This window comes from Scylla paramamosain, chromosome 1 (assembly GCF_035594125.1).
Source record: "Scylla paramamosain isolate STU-SP2022 chromosome 1, ASM3559412v1, whole genome shotgun sequence".
NCBI classification, from domain to species: domain Eukaryota; kingdom Metazoa; phylum Arthropoda; class Malacostraca; order Decapoda; family Portunidae; genus Scylla; species Scylla paramamosain.
The window spans coordinates 35,372,693-35,385,696 of record NC_087151.1 but is presented as its reverse complement, the minus strand read 5'-3'; the positions used below and the strand labels follow the sequence as shown (position 1 = coordinate 35,385,696).

The 13,004-nt window shown below is 39.0% G+C and overlaps 1 long non-coding RNA gene across 1 annotated transcript in view; it reads left to right on the top strand.

Moving 5' to 3' along the window:
* Positions 1-13,004, top strand: part of LOC135104698 (uncharacterized) — an 18,836-nt gene continuing 5,832 nt past the window's right edge. Inside the window, exons 1-2 of the long non-coding RNA XR_010270495.1 lie at positions 1-83; positions 10,060-10,097. This is a non-coding gene — a long non-coding RNA (uncharacterized LOC135104698). The remainder of the gene's footprint in view (positions 84-10,059; positions 10,098-13,004) is intronic.

Genomic DNA, 13,004 nt, shown 5'->3' with positions numbered 1-13,004 from the left:
AACTGAGCTGACGCCTGACTTCCACCTCCACTCGCTTCTCGCAGTTGGAACCATCCTGTCTCCAGCTGCCTGGTTACATCGACGTGAGTTAGAAGACGTGACGAACACTCACACTCACACACGTACACTCGCACTCTTCATTACGTACACGCCTGAGCTACTTAAATATATTTGTGTTGTATTTTGGGTATATACTTGTTTTCCTTTATTGCTTATTATTTGGTACATGTTACATTCACTTTGTTGCTTATTAACTTGTATATATACGTTTCGTCACCTTTAGTTTCTTTTATTGCTTATTAGTTTGTATATGTTATGTTAACTGTACATACTTGCTTGAACCTAAGCGGGATCACTGTGTCCTAGATAAGTTACACGCGCTATGTCCGGTTCAGGTAGTGGATATTTAGTTGAATAATGATTAAGTTTTCTTTCATACTCGTTTCACTACCTTATGCTACAAGAAAGGGTACAATACACCCCTAGTCAACCAACTCCTACCCGAGCTTGTAACTATATATATATATATATATATATATATATATATATATATATATATATATATATATATATATATATATATATATATATATATATATATATATATATAACGAGTGAAACACCAATTAGCTTCATAAAGGCAGCTGCACCACAAGGGGCTAATAATATGAGAATGCTATCCAGCTAAACACATTAACTGGGGCATTGGTTTGAACGACTCAGGTGGATTCAGTGATGCGTGTCTGGTGTACTGCACACATAAAAAGCGGGCATAAGTAACGGCTGTAGAACAACAGGACTTGATTAGACAATTATAGAAGCTATTAGAGTCGTTTTGACTCTAATAGCATGGTGAAAGTATTGTGTAAGTGGTGGTGAGAATGATGTTAAAGATGATGATAATAATAATAGTAATAATAATTAAATAATAATAATAATAATAATGATAATAATAATAACAATGATAATGATGATATAATAATAATAATAATGATAATAATAATAATAATAATAATAAGAGCAACTACAACGACGACAACAACAACAACTACTACAACAACGAGGAAGAGGAAAGGGAGGGGTGGAAGAAGCAAGGAGGAGGACGAGGAGGAGGAGGAGGAGGAGGAATAATAATAATAATAATAATAATAATAATAATAATAATAATAATAATAAAAAGAGGCCAAACAATATGAAACTCGCAAAATCTGGCTGCCTATGCTTGATATTGTCACGTTTCCTGGGAAACATTCCATGAAACCGCCAACAGTTAATGCAGCATATTTTCACATTATTTCCATAGCCTTAGTTAAACACAGATCCGAGCTGAAAGTGGGTGAAAATGCCTGTAAACTGTTAACGTCAGCACAGACCATCATTCACCATCCATCACCCAAAAAGGCACCAGTAAATATGATTCATTGCATTCCATAGAGTGCAATAAAGAGCGTACTTCCTGAATTTAGTGGCAAACATTTATCCAGCATGAATGGTGATAAAAAATGCACATCGAATATCTGAAATGTGTAATTTTTCATCGATTAATTATCTTCACAAAATACTGATCATTTACAATAAATTCCCATTATATGTAGATTGTATTATGATGATGATGATGATAAAGATAATAATAATAATAACAATAATAATAATAATAATCATCATCTCACGGACTCCGCTCACCTTGAAGAAGAATAGATTAGCATGTGCAAATTTAGTGAACCAACCTAACCAGCGCACGCATTTCGCTAAAATGGAAATATGAAATAAGATTTTCGTAAAAGAGAAACCCAAAGGCATTATATATATATATATATATATATATATATATATATATATATATATATATATATATATATATATATATATATATATATATATATATATATATATAATTCTTTCTGGATCAAGCATTGTTTATGTATTTGTTGTCAAGTGAACTAAATATGTTTCTGTTACGATGGCAGGAATAACAGATATCATTGTAATTTTTCAAATTTTTACTTTTATTTATTTTTTTTTATTACACGAACATTTCAATTCCGAATGAGGGAGAAGAATCCAAAGCTTCCATTGAATTTCATAAAAAAAAAAAATATCTTCATGCAATATGAAACTTGTCGTTTGCATAAGCGGTGTAATAATGTTTGTCTTTGAATAATGTATTGAACATGCTCTTTGAAGTCTGGTGTAAAATGAACGATGACTAAAAAAATTAACGTGTGTGTGTGTGTGTGTGTGTGTGTGTGTGTGTGTGTGTGCACGCGCGCGCGCTTCGCGCTTTGTATGAAAGTTTCCTTTCTTCCTGAATGTCTAAAATTTTTATTTTATTTACTTGTGTGTGTGTGTGTATATATATATATATATATATATATATATATATATATATATATATATATATATATATATATATATATATATATATATATATATATATATATATATATATATAATTTTATTTATGTATTTATTTATTTTTTTTTTGTGTGTGTTTGTAATTGAGCCAATGCCTTGAGGGCATGCCGGACTTACAATCAACATCTGTTACATTATATCCTCTGTGAGAACCTAGAGCTCGCAACACTCCAACCCCATGAATAAGACTGTGGCATTTCACACACGCACTTTCTACTCCTTTGATCACGCGAGTCAGGGACTCATCGCTCCTGAGTGAAAACCTTGGCAGCGTGAACGGGCTGGGGGGAGACTAGATTCAGTTTAATCTTAATTTGTCAAGCGACACGCAAAGGTGTTATCACTGACACACACACACACACACACACACACACACACACACACACACACACACACACACACACACAGAGAGAGAGAGAGAGAGAGAGAGAGAGAGAGAGAGAGAGAGAGAGAGAGAGAGAGAGAGAGAGAGAGAGAGAGAGAGAGAGAGAGAGAGAGAGAGAGAGAGAGAGAGAGAGAGAGAGAGAGAGAGAGAGAGAGAGAGATACGATTTACATTTTCAATGTTTAATCCTCATTCATCTCTAAGAAATCGAAATGTCTAATCTAAAAAATGTGAGTGCTGCTGATGTTTGCTTCAAGTAAATTAATGAATAACAAATTATTTATACATTGTCCTCTGTTTCTGTATATAAAGAGTGTACACGTTAGTACTGCAAGTAAATGTTAGGCACTGTTTCTATTTGTATACTTACTAATGTGCAACGAAGGTCGGATGTGAAATATAGCAACAGTGGTCATGTGTAGCTGGATGTAGCTGCCTAAACAAGCTGAGTTTGCATAGCTGGGTGTGTTAGCAAAAATTCTAGATATCTGGTTTCCCTAAGAGAAGACATAACGTCAACATAGTCGAAAGTGTCGGCCAAACCTGCAGGTACTCAGTTCCCTCATAGGATAACATCATGGGTTGAATGAGTTTTCAAGAGATTTCAGATTCACTCCAGACTCGGCATGAGCTTCTCTTGTCACTATCAACATCTCTGTATATTTTGTATATAGTGCATATCACAGATGAAGAAAAATGTTCCAAAGACTGTTACTTTCCGTCGTTTTACAGAAATGATTCTCTGTATTTCCTCTGGAGAGTGCTTGTCGCCCTGTCGACTTTCAAGTTTCGTTTTTTAGGCAACTAAAAAATTTAACGCTTCATTTTTATGCCTTGAAGCCATCACTCTCAAACTTGGTCAAAATACTCTTGTTGGCGTTTTTTATGCCATCAGATGCCATATGTATGCATCCCTTTATTATTGCTTATATACATGCTATAAGAATACTATATACTATGTGGACGCATGGACAGTGTGAAAGACTACATGCAGTCTACTGCAGTAACGAACAGAGAGACTGATGGGTTAGTTGTCGGTCCGTTTGCTATAGTGGATTTAATGTGGAGATTCCGAGTGGTGTGTTAGTTACCTCAATAATTCTACGGTAGTGTCATTAATTCCACGACTCAGTAACGGCAAAAGCCAAGAGCCAACAGGGCTTTCTAATCGACTCATAGCTGGTGTACAGGAGTATTATTCCATGCCTTCTCTTTTTTTTTTCTCTCTCTCTCTTTCCCTCTTTCTTTTTAATAGGGCCTTTACTCAAGGGCAACAAAATAGGAAGAAAAGTCCTTTTCAAGGTGCCAATCCCATAAAGGATACTCCGAAAACAAATCCAAAATAACATTGAGAATCCTCCTGAAACCTCCCTCATGAAAGAGTGTAAAGCGTAGTCAGGAGCAAAAACAAGCAGGCTGGGAGTTTCAGATGATATAAGATGAAATGCCCACTGAGATGCCGGTCCCCGAATAGGGACCAAAGCGGCAGTCAAAAATTGAAGGATAAATATCTTGAAATCTCCCTCTTGAAGGAGTTCAAGTTATAGGAAGGTAGAAATACAGAAGTAGACAGGGCTTCCCAGAATTTCCCAGAGAAAGGGATGAATGATTGAGAATAATGGTCAACTTTAATGCTAGAGAGGTGGACAGAATAGGGGTGAGAGAAAGAAGAAAGTCTTGTGCAGAGAGGCCGCTGGAGAGGAGGTATGGAGTTAGCAAGATCAGAAGAGCAGTTAGCATGAAAATAGCGATAAAAGAAAGCAAGGGATGCAACATTGCGGGGAAGAGAAAGAAGCTGAAGACAGACATTTAGAGAAAAGGAGTTGATTAGACGAAAAGCTTTTGATTCCACCCTGTCTAGAAAAGCAGACGTGTAAAGCATATTACGTACATGGATGGATAAAGCCCCTTTAAAGAGTTAGCACCTGGAAGGGTGAGAAAAAACTGGCAGATACGTTTCAGAACACCTAAATCCATAGAAGCTGTTTTAGCTAGAGATGAGATGTGAAGTTTCCAGTTCAGATTATAAGTAAAGGACAGACTGAAGATGTTCATTGTAAAAGAGGGGGACAGTTGAATGTCACTGAAAAAGAGGGGATAGTTGTCGGGAAGGTTTTGTCGAGTTGGTAGATGGAGGAATTGAGTTTTTGAGGTATGGAGCAATGCTAAGTTTGCTCTCCCCCAATCAGAAAGTTTAGAGAGATCAGAAGTCAGGCGTTCTGTCGCTTCCCTGCGTGAACTGCTTACTTCCTGAAGGGTTGGATGTCTACAAAAGGACGTGGAAAAGTGCAGGGTGGCATCATCAGCGTAGGAGTGGATAGGACAAGAAGCTTGGTTTAGAAGATCATTGATCAATAATAGGAAAAGAGTGGGTGACAGGACAGAATCCTAAGGAAACACCACTGTTAATAAATCTAGGAAAAGAACAGTGACCGTCTACCACAGCAGCAATAGAATGGTCAGAAAGGAAACTTGAAATGAAGTTACAGAGAGAAGGATAAAAGCCATAGGAGGGTAGTTAGGAAATGAAAGCTTTGTGCCAGCCTCTTTCAAAAGCTTTTGATATGTCTAAGGCAACAGCAAAAGTTTCACCAAAATCTCTAAAAGAGTATGACCAAGACTCATTAAGGAAAGCCAGATCACCAGTAAGGCGGCCTTGACGGAACCCATACTGGTGATCAGATACAAGGATGTGAAGTGATAGATGTTTAAGAATCTTCCTGTTGACGATAGATTCAAAAATTTTAGATAGGCAGGAAATTAAAACAATAGGACGGTAGTTTAAGGGATTAGAACGGTCACCCTTCTTAGGAACAGGCTAAATGTACGCAAACTTTCAGCCAAAAAAAAAGGTAAATGTTGACAGACAGAGGTTAAAGGGTTTGACTAGGCAAGGTGCAAGAACGAGGCGCAGTCTCGGAGAACAATAGGAGGGACCCGATCAGGTTCATAAGCCTTCCGAGGGTTTAGGCCAGGAAGGAAAATATCATTGCGAGGAATTTTAACAGGTAATATGAAGTAGTCAGAGGGTGGAGGAGAGGGAGGAACAAGCCCAGAATCGTCCAAGGTAGGGTTTTTAGCGAAGGTTTGAGCGAAGAGTTCAGCTTTAGAGATAGATGTGATAGCAGTGGTGCCATTTGGTTAAAATAAAAGAGGGAAAGAAGAGACAAAGCCATCGGAGATATCTTTGCCAAAAAATCACGAGGGAAGTTAGATTTTGGAAGATTTTGACACTTTGTATTATTGAAGTTTTTGGTTAGTTGGAGGACCAGACTTGGCATGGTTCCGGGCAGAAATATAAAGCGCATGAGATTCTGGGGATGGAAGGCTCAAGTACGTTTTGTGGGCCACCCTCTCTCTCATGTATAGCACGAGAACAGGCTGTGTTAAACCAAGGTTTGGAAGGTTTAAGTCAAGAAAAAGAGTGAGGAGCCCAACGGAGAAGAGAGGGTGACAGCATAAGTAGAAGGATTAGAGGTCAGGAAAAGGTAAAGAATGTTGGGCGTGTCAAGAATGTTGGGCGTATTTCCAAGACGGTCAGGAATACGAGTAGGGTGTGGCACCCAATTGCTCTAGGTCGTGAAGGATAGCAAATTTAAAAGCCAGTTCACCAGGATGGTCAGTGAAGGGAGAAGAAAGCCAAAGTTGGTGATGAACAGTGAAGTCTCCAAAAATGCAGATCATCTCAAAAAGGAATAGAGTCTGAATGTGCTCCACTTTAGAAGTCAGGTATTCAAAGAATTTCTTATAGTCAGAGGAGTGAAAGGAATCGTAGCCAGATGGTGAAAAACTCGGAAGATTCATGAGTGTGGGCACGAGAGCAGGTTAAGTCGTTGCGCACATAAACGCAACATCCAGCTTTGGACTGAAAATGAGGATAGAGAAAGTAGGAGGGAACAGGAAAGGGACTACTGTCAATTGCTTCAGAAACCTGTGTTTCAGTATGGAAAAGAAGATGAGGTTTAGTAGAGAAAAAGATGATGAGGTTAAGTAGAGGAAAGGTGGTGGTGTACAGATTGAAAATTAGTTCTAAGACCCCGAATGTTGCAAAAGTTAAAGAAGAAAAAAGTTGAGATGGGGGTGTCAAGACAATTAGGGTCGATACCAGAAGAGCAGTCCGACCTGGGAATATTTGTGGTCCCCTCCCCAGATGGAGACTCTGAGGCTGGTGTAGGAGTCTCTATGATAATTCTGAATTTTGAATGAAAGGTATGTGTTATTAGGTGCTTGTAGTTTTGTGTGAAGGAAGAGGTTTGTCTTTAGAGGACAGGCTGTGACTGCCCCTTTGTGTGGATAGACACAAAGGGAAATGCTCAGTAATGTTACAGCTGGGTTTAATGATAGGTTCACAGCACCCCCTAATCCAGTGATTTAGAGCTCACTGTGACCAATTATTGTTCCTGGGGGTGCCCATTGCCTCCTTCTCTAAGGCATTAGACAACTCTAAGGCATTCACCACGCTATACATCCATTTAGGTGTTACTTGTCATTTGAGAGCAAAAGAATGAGGAATTAAACAGTGACATTGCATATCCTTATCTTATTCTGCAGCATTTTATGGCAGTTTATTCCATAAAAAATGTGTGTGTGTGTGTGTGTGTGTGTGTGTGTGTGGGTGGGTGTGGGTGTGGGTGTGCGTGTGGGTTGAACTCAAGGACCAGACAGACCTTAAACGGACGGCACCACCCACGCACCCAACCATCCACCCACTAACCCACACCCACCCACCTACCCATACAACCCCCCTCCCACACACACACACACACACACACACACACACACACACACACACACACACACACACACACACACACACACTTGATAAAAAAAATGAGAAAAAGAATCAGGTGAACATTTCAATAATAATATTAAAGAATAATTTGAGGAAAAAAAAAAAAAAAGGAGCTGCACGCACCAAATAATAGTCTGATAAATCGTGCGGCGGTGTGTCACTGTAAACAATAGTTTTGGGAGCGGACACGTTATTGGGTTTTAGGTGCCTTGATGTTTCCTTGTTTTCTGTGACCTGGATGTTAGGGTTGTAGGAGTTTAGTATGTAATAATCCTATAAGAAATACTAGGAAACATTAGCAGAAATTTTGAAGCCATGTATTTTCCTAATTTTCAAAACACAATCGAGAAAAAATAAAAACAGTTCGTTTTGTATAAGGAATTCAATCTGAACACTACGAAATGCTGCTGATAACAAGGTCGCACATCACAATCAGTCACATTGCTCTTCTAGACAGGGTGGAATCAAAAGCTTTTCGTCTCATCAACTCCTCTCCTCTAACTGACTGTCTTCAGCCTCTCTCTCACCGCCGCAATGTTGTATCTCTAGCTGTCTTCTACCGCTATTTTCATGCTAACTGCTCTTCTGATCTTGCTAATTGCATACCTCCCCTCCTCCCGCGGCCTCGCTGCACAAGACTTTCTTCTTTCTTTCACACCTATTCTGTCCACCTCTCTAACGCGAGAGCTAACTAGTATTCTCAGTCATTCATCCCTTTCTCTGGTAAACTCTGGAACTCCCTGCCTGCTTCTGTATTTCCACCTTCCTATGACTTGAATTCCTTTAAGAGGGAGGTTTCAAGACACTTATTCATCAATTTTTGACTACTGCTTTGACCCTATTATGGGACTGGCATTTCAGTGGGCATTTTTTTTATTTGATTTTTGTTACCCTGGGCCAGTGTCCTTCCTACATAAAAGAAAAAAAAATTGTCAGACACGAAATCAAAGAGCAGGTGAACTTGAATATCTTATAGAAATTAAGCGTATTTGCTTCAGCATGAACAAACGTGCCTCTGCTGTTTGTCACGTCTAGACTAAGAGGAGGAAGGAAATATCAATACAGAAAAATCGAGAAAGAGAAAGAGAGAGATTTTCCGTAGGATCTCGTAAATGTCAATTGGGTGGAGGAAAAGAAAGCAGCGAGGTGGGTGGTGGCCTGAGTACAAGCGGCAGGCTGTTTTGGAGGCTGGCAGGCGTTTATCCCTTGCATTCTGAAGCACTTACATGTTCTTTAGGCGGAATTTCAGATGGGGCAACTGGAAGTACTTGCGATCATTGGATGACAAAGGTAACGTGGCTCAATATATTTCCCTCCCCATCGAAGGTATAGCAATATTCAATAAAAAAAAAAAGTGAAGTAATACATTGCTATTCACAACATTCTGATATCATACACTGTACATTATTTTTTTTTCTGGTCCAAGTGTTGCATGCGCGAGATGCTGCGTTTTGAAGTGTTAAACATTAAAGGGGGAAATAAAAACAAATTTTCCATGAATGAACTCCTTGGTTTTGAGGTCTTGAAATTAAGTGGAAAATTTAATTAAATGTAGTAAGAGGATGAGACCTCTTTCCTGCATCCAACCAGTTCTTGCCGAGATGTGGAAATATGGTATGTACTGTCGAGCTGGGGCCGCAGCGCTTACCTGTGGCTCATGGAGGAAGCGTGGAAGAGATTGGGGAGGTCTGGGGGGCTCATTAGCTCTACTTGAGATAACTTAGTGTTGCTTCCCTACTGTGAGGATAAAATGAAGACTTTCTATTTGTGGCTCAAAAATGGCTTGGGTTGCATCCTCTGCTAATGAATTGTCTTAAATAGCTGCGGAAAAGTTATGCACTTTTTTTTCTTTATATATGCAAAGCGTATGCGTACCAGGATACTAATTTTTCATTCATATATACACATTCATTAATTTCCTTGTTTATATAAGCACATATGTATGCATGCATTATGTATGTGTACGTATGTATGCAAATACTGGTCTCCATAATTGTTTATCCGCTTGGTGTATTTGTTTGCCAACCAGTGCAAAAGCGGAAGAATTACCTGTTTTTAATGTTGGTAGTTAGTTAAACTGTGTGTGTGTGTGTGTGTGTGTGTGTGTGTGTGTGTGTGTGTGTCAGCCCGCGTGTGTGTGTCAGCCTGTGTGCGTGCGCCAGCCCGTGTGCGTGCACGCGAGTGTGAGTGTGTGCTTGCGCACTTTAGGGTCAATAAATATGCAATTAAGTGTCCTGACCTCCCGCGTCTCTCTGGAGTACAGGACGGGGCTGAGGGCCACGGCTGCACCTGTCCGAAGGTGCAGTGACCAGTTTCAGTAACACCATCACTGAAAACTACTGGTCATTATCAAGCTTCTCTTTGGTGCTGGACGCAATCAAGCTGTGAAACACTCCTCGCTGAAATACTGCATCACAACGGGCTAGTCGACGCTGTCAGGCTAATGTAGCGATACTTCTCTGTTTCAGGTGCAGCAAGAGAGGGGGAAATCCGCCTGCCTGGGTTTGTAAGTACCCTTTGTTCAGGTACAAGGTAAAGGGAAAAGAGGGCGTGTTTGCTGATTCCATTTTAATGTTAAACACTTTTTATTTTTATTTCATAATATATATATATATATATATATATATATATATATATATATATATATATATATATATATATATATATATATATATATATATATATATATATATATATCATTTTTTTTTCGCTGCTGGTTCTGAAATATGAGTAATTCTGCTTTGATAATATTTGTTGCTGCAGCAACTGTTGGTGCTACACAATGTTAATTTTGTGTTCAAGATAATAGATAATCTCAAAAGAACGTAAAGTAAAAAAAAAAAAAAAAAAGGAAAAAAGTGTATTTCACAATTATTGTTTACAGACCGGAAGAGTATTTAGACAATGAAACGAGTGAAAGCTCAAAAGAATAGATAAGTCTGCCTTGTAAGAAATAAGAATTTGAATCAAGGTAGGATTAACCTTTGAAGAAAAAAAAAAGTATGGAGAAAACGAAGAGATAATTATTTAATGGTGAGTGATACGACTATGTACACAAGGGTGTGAAGAAGATTCTGGAAAGATGAAGAAAAATGCGTCAAACGTTGAGAACATTCAATGAATGTTATGCATGACATTAGTTGTCTTTCTCGGGATGGCTCCCACAATGAAGGCACGGAGTATTGCAAGGGTTAATGGCAACATTATTGTTTAAAGCGCTGAGGTAATAATTCAAGGTACTTATTTATTCTACCCTGGCTAGATAGTTTGGTGTGTGTGTGTGTGTGTGTGTGTGTGTGTGTGAAATTCAACATCTCCATGGTCTTGATCACTCGTGACTACCAGTGTGTGTGTTTGTGTGTGTGTGTGTGTGCGTCTGTGTGTGTGTGTGTGTGTGTGTGTGTGTGTGTGTGTGTGTGTGTGTGTGAGTGTGATATTCAGCATCACCATGGTCTAGATCACTCGTGACTACCAGTTGTTACTTTTCCGTACGCACCACTCACCCAACCCTGTGGTCAAGGAGGGCAGTAACTACTCACTGTCACTGAAAAATCTATAGCGACATGGTTTCTTCCTACGGTTTCTCTCTCTCCCTCTCTCTCTCTCTCTCTCTCTCTCTCTCTCTCTCTCTCTCTCTCTCTCTCTCTCTCTCTCTCTCTCTCTCTCTCTCTCTCTCTCTCTCTCTCTCTCTCTCTCTCTTTCGCGCGGGCGTGCGCGCTCATGTGGGTTTGTGTACTCTCTCTCTCTCTCTCTCTCTCTCTCTCTCTCTCTCTCTCTCTCTCTCTCTCTCTCTCTCTCTCTTTCGCGCGGGCGTGCGCGCTCATGTGGGTTTGTGTTGTCTCTCTCTCTCTCTCTCTCTCTCTCTCTCTCTCTCTCTCTCTCTCTCTCTCTCTCTCTCTCTCTCTCTCTCTCTCTCTTTCGCGCGGGCGTGCGCGCTCATGTCGGTTTGTGTATGTTTTTAATAATGATAATAATAATAATAATAATAATAATAATAATAATAATAATAATAATATTATTATTATTATTATTAATATTATTATTATTATTATTATTATTATTATTATTATTATTATTATTATCATTATTATTATTATTTACAGCTTTTTTCTGCTGAATATACACATATTGCATATCTAAATATTAACATACTACATCTCAAATATATATTAATCCTAAGGAAGTACCTTACACAGTGATACTATAGCTGCCACCTGACACCGACCAACCTGGAGAACAAGGGCCAGGATGATCAGGCCACTCCGTGTAATTTTTCAGGAGTTTGTTTCTTCTCTCTAAGCAGCGAGTCATATCTCCCGACTTAACTAATCACTGCTAGGTGAACGGGGGTTTACATTACAAAGAAATCTTCCCAAAGACTCCTAACCCGGTCGGGTATCGAGCCTTGAGCCTCCCCCAGGCCCTTGTGTGTGTGTGTGTGTGTATGTTTGATCCACAAGATATACGATCTTAAGGTTGCGCGATAAAATATAATGGTAAATATACTGACTCGGGAAATATAGATAATAGAAATACTGAAATATGATGCTGTATGACTTTCGACAAGGATCGCCAGTGGCAATGTTGGATCGTAGTAACACTACACACACACACACACACACACACACACACACACACACACACACACACACACACACACACACACACACACACACACACACACACACACACACACACACGAGAGAGAGAGAGAGAGAGAGAGAGAGAGAGAGAGAGAGAGAGAGAGAGAGAGAGAGAGAGAGAGAGAGAGAGAGAGAGACTGAGACTGAGACTGATTATGTATGTCCGTCCAATCCATGAGTAAACCTTAAAAGAACTGAAAGGATCAGTAGCCCTTTTAGAACATTGGTAACGTGTAACTATCTCAAACGATATACACCAGCATTAATATAAACAGCGTTTACATGAAAACAAATTTACCACAAGAAAGTAATTCGTGTTCGGTAGTCTGCTGATTTTTGGAGAAGTGCCACGCATTTCGTCATGCATAAGTCATTCGGCAAACATTTCAAGACAAAACCAACAATCTGAAATTAACTCTTACTTTAACCTCGTGTATACATACTACGCACTGGCAAAATATTGTATACTATATTACTACATAATATACACTCGTCTAACTCTACCTGCCTGTCTGTCTGTCTATTTGTCTGTCTGTCGGTTAGTCGGCCAGTCGGTCTCTCTCTCTCTCTCTCTCTCTCTCTCTCTCTCTCTCTCTCTCTCTCTCTCTCTCTCTCTCTCTCTCTCTCTCTCTCTCTCTCTCTCTCACACACGTTTTTATCGTATGAATAATATGTGGCATGCATTTCGGGGTATATATATATATATATATATATATATATATATATATATATATATATATATATATATATATATATATATATATATATAT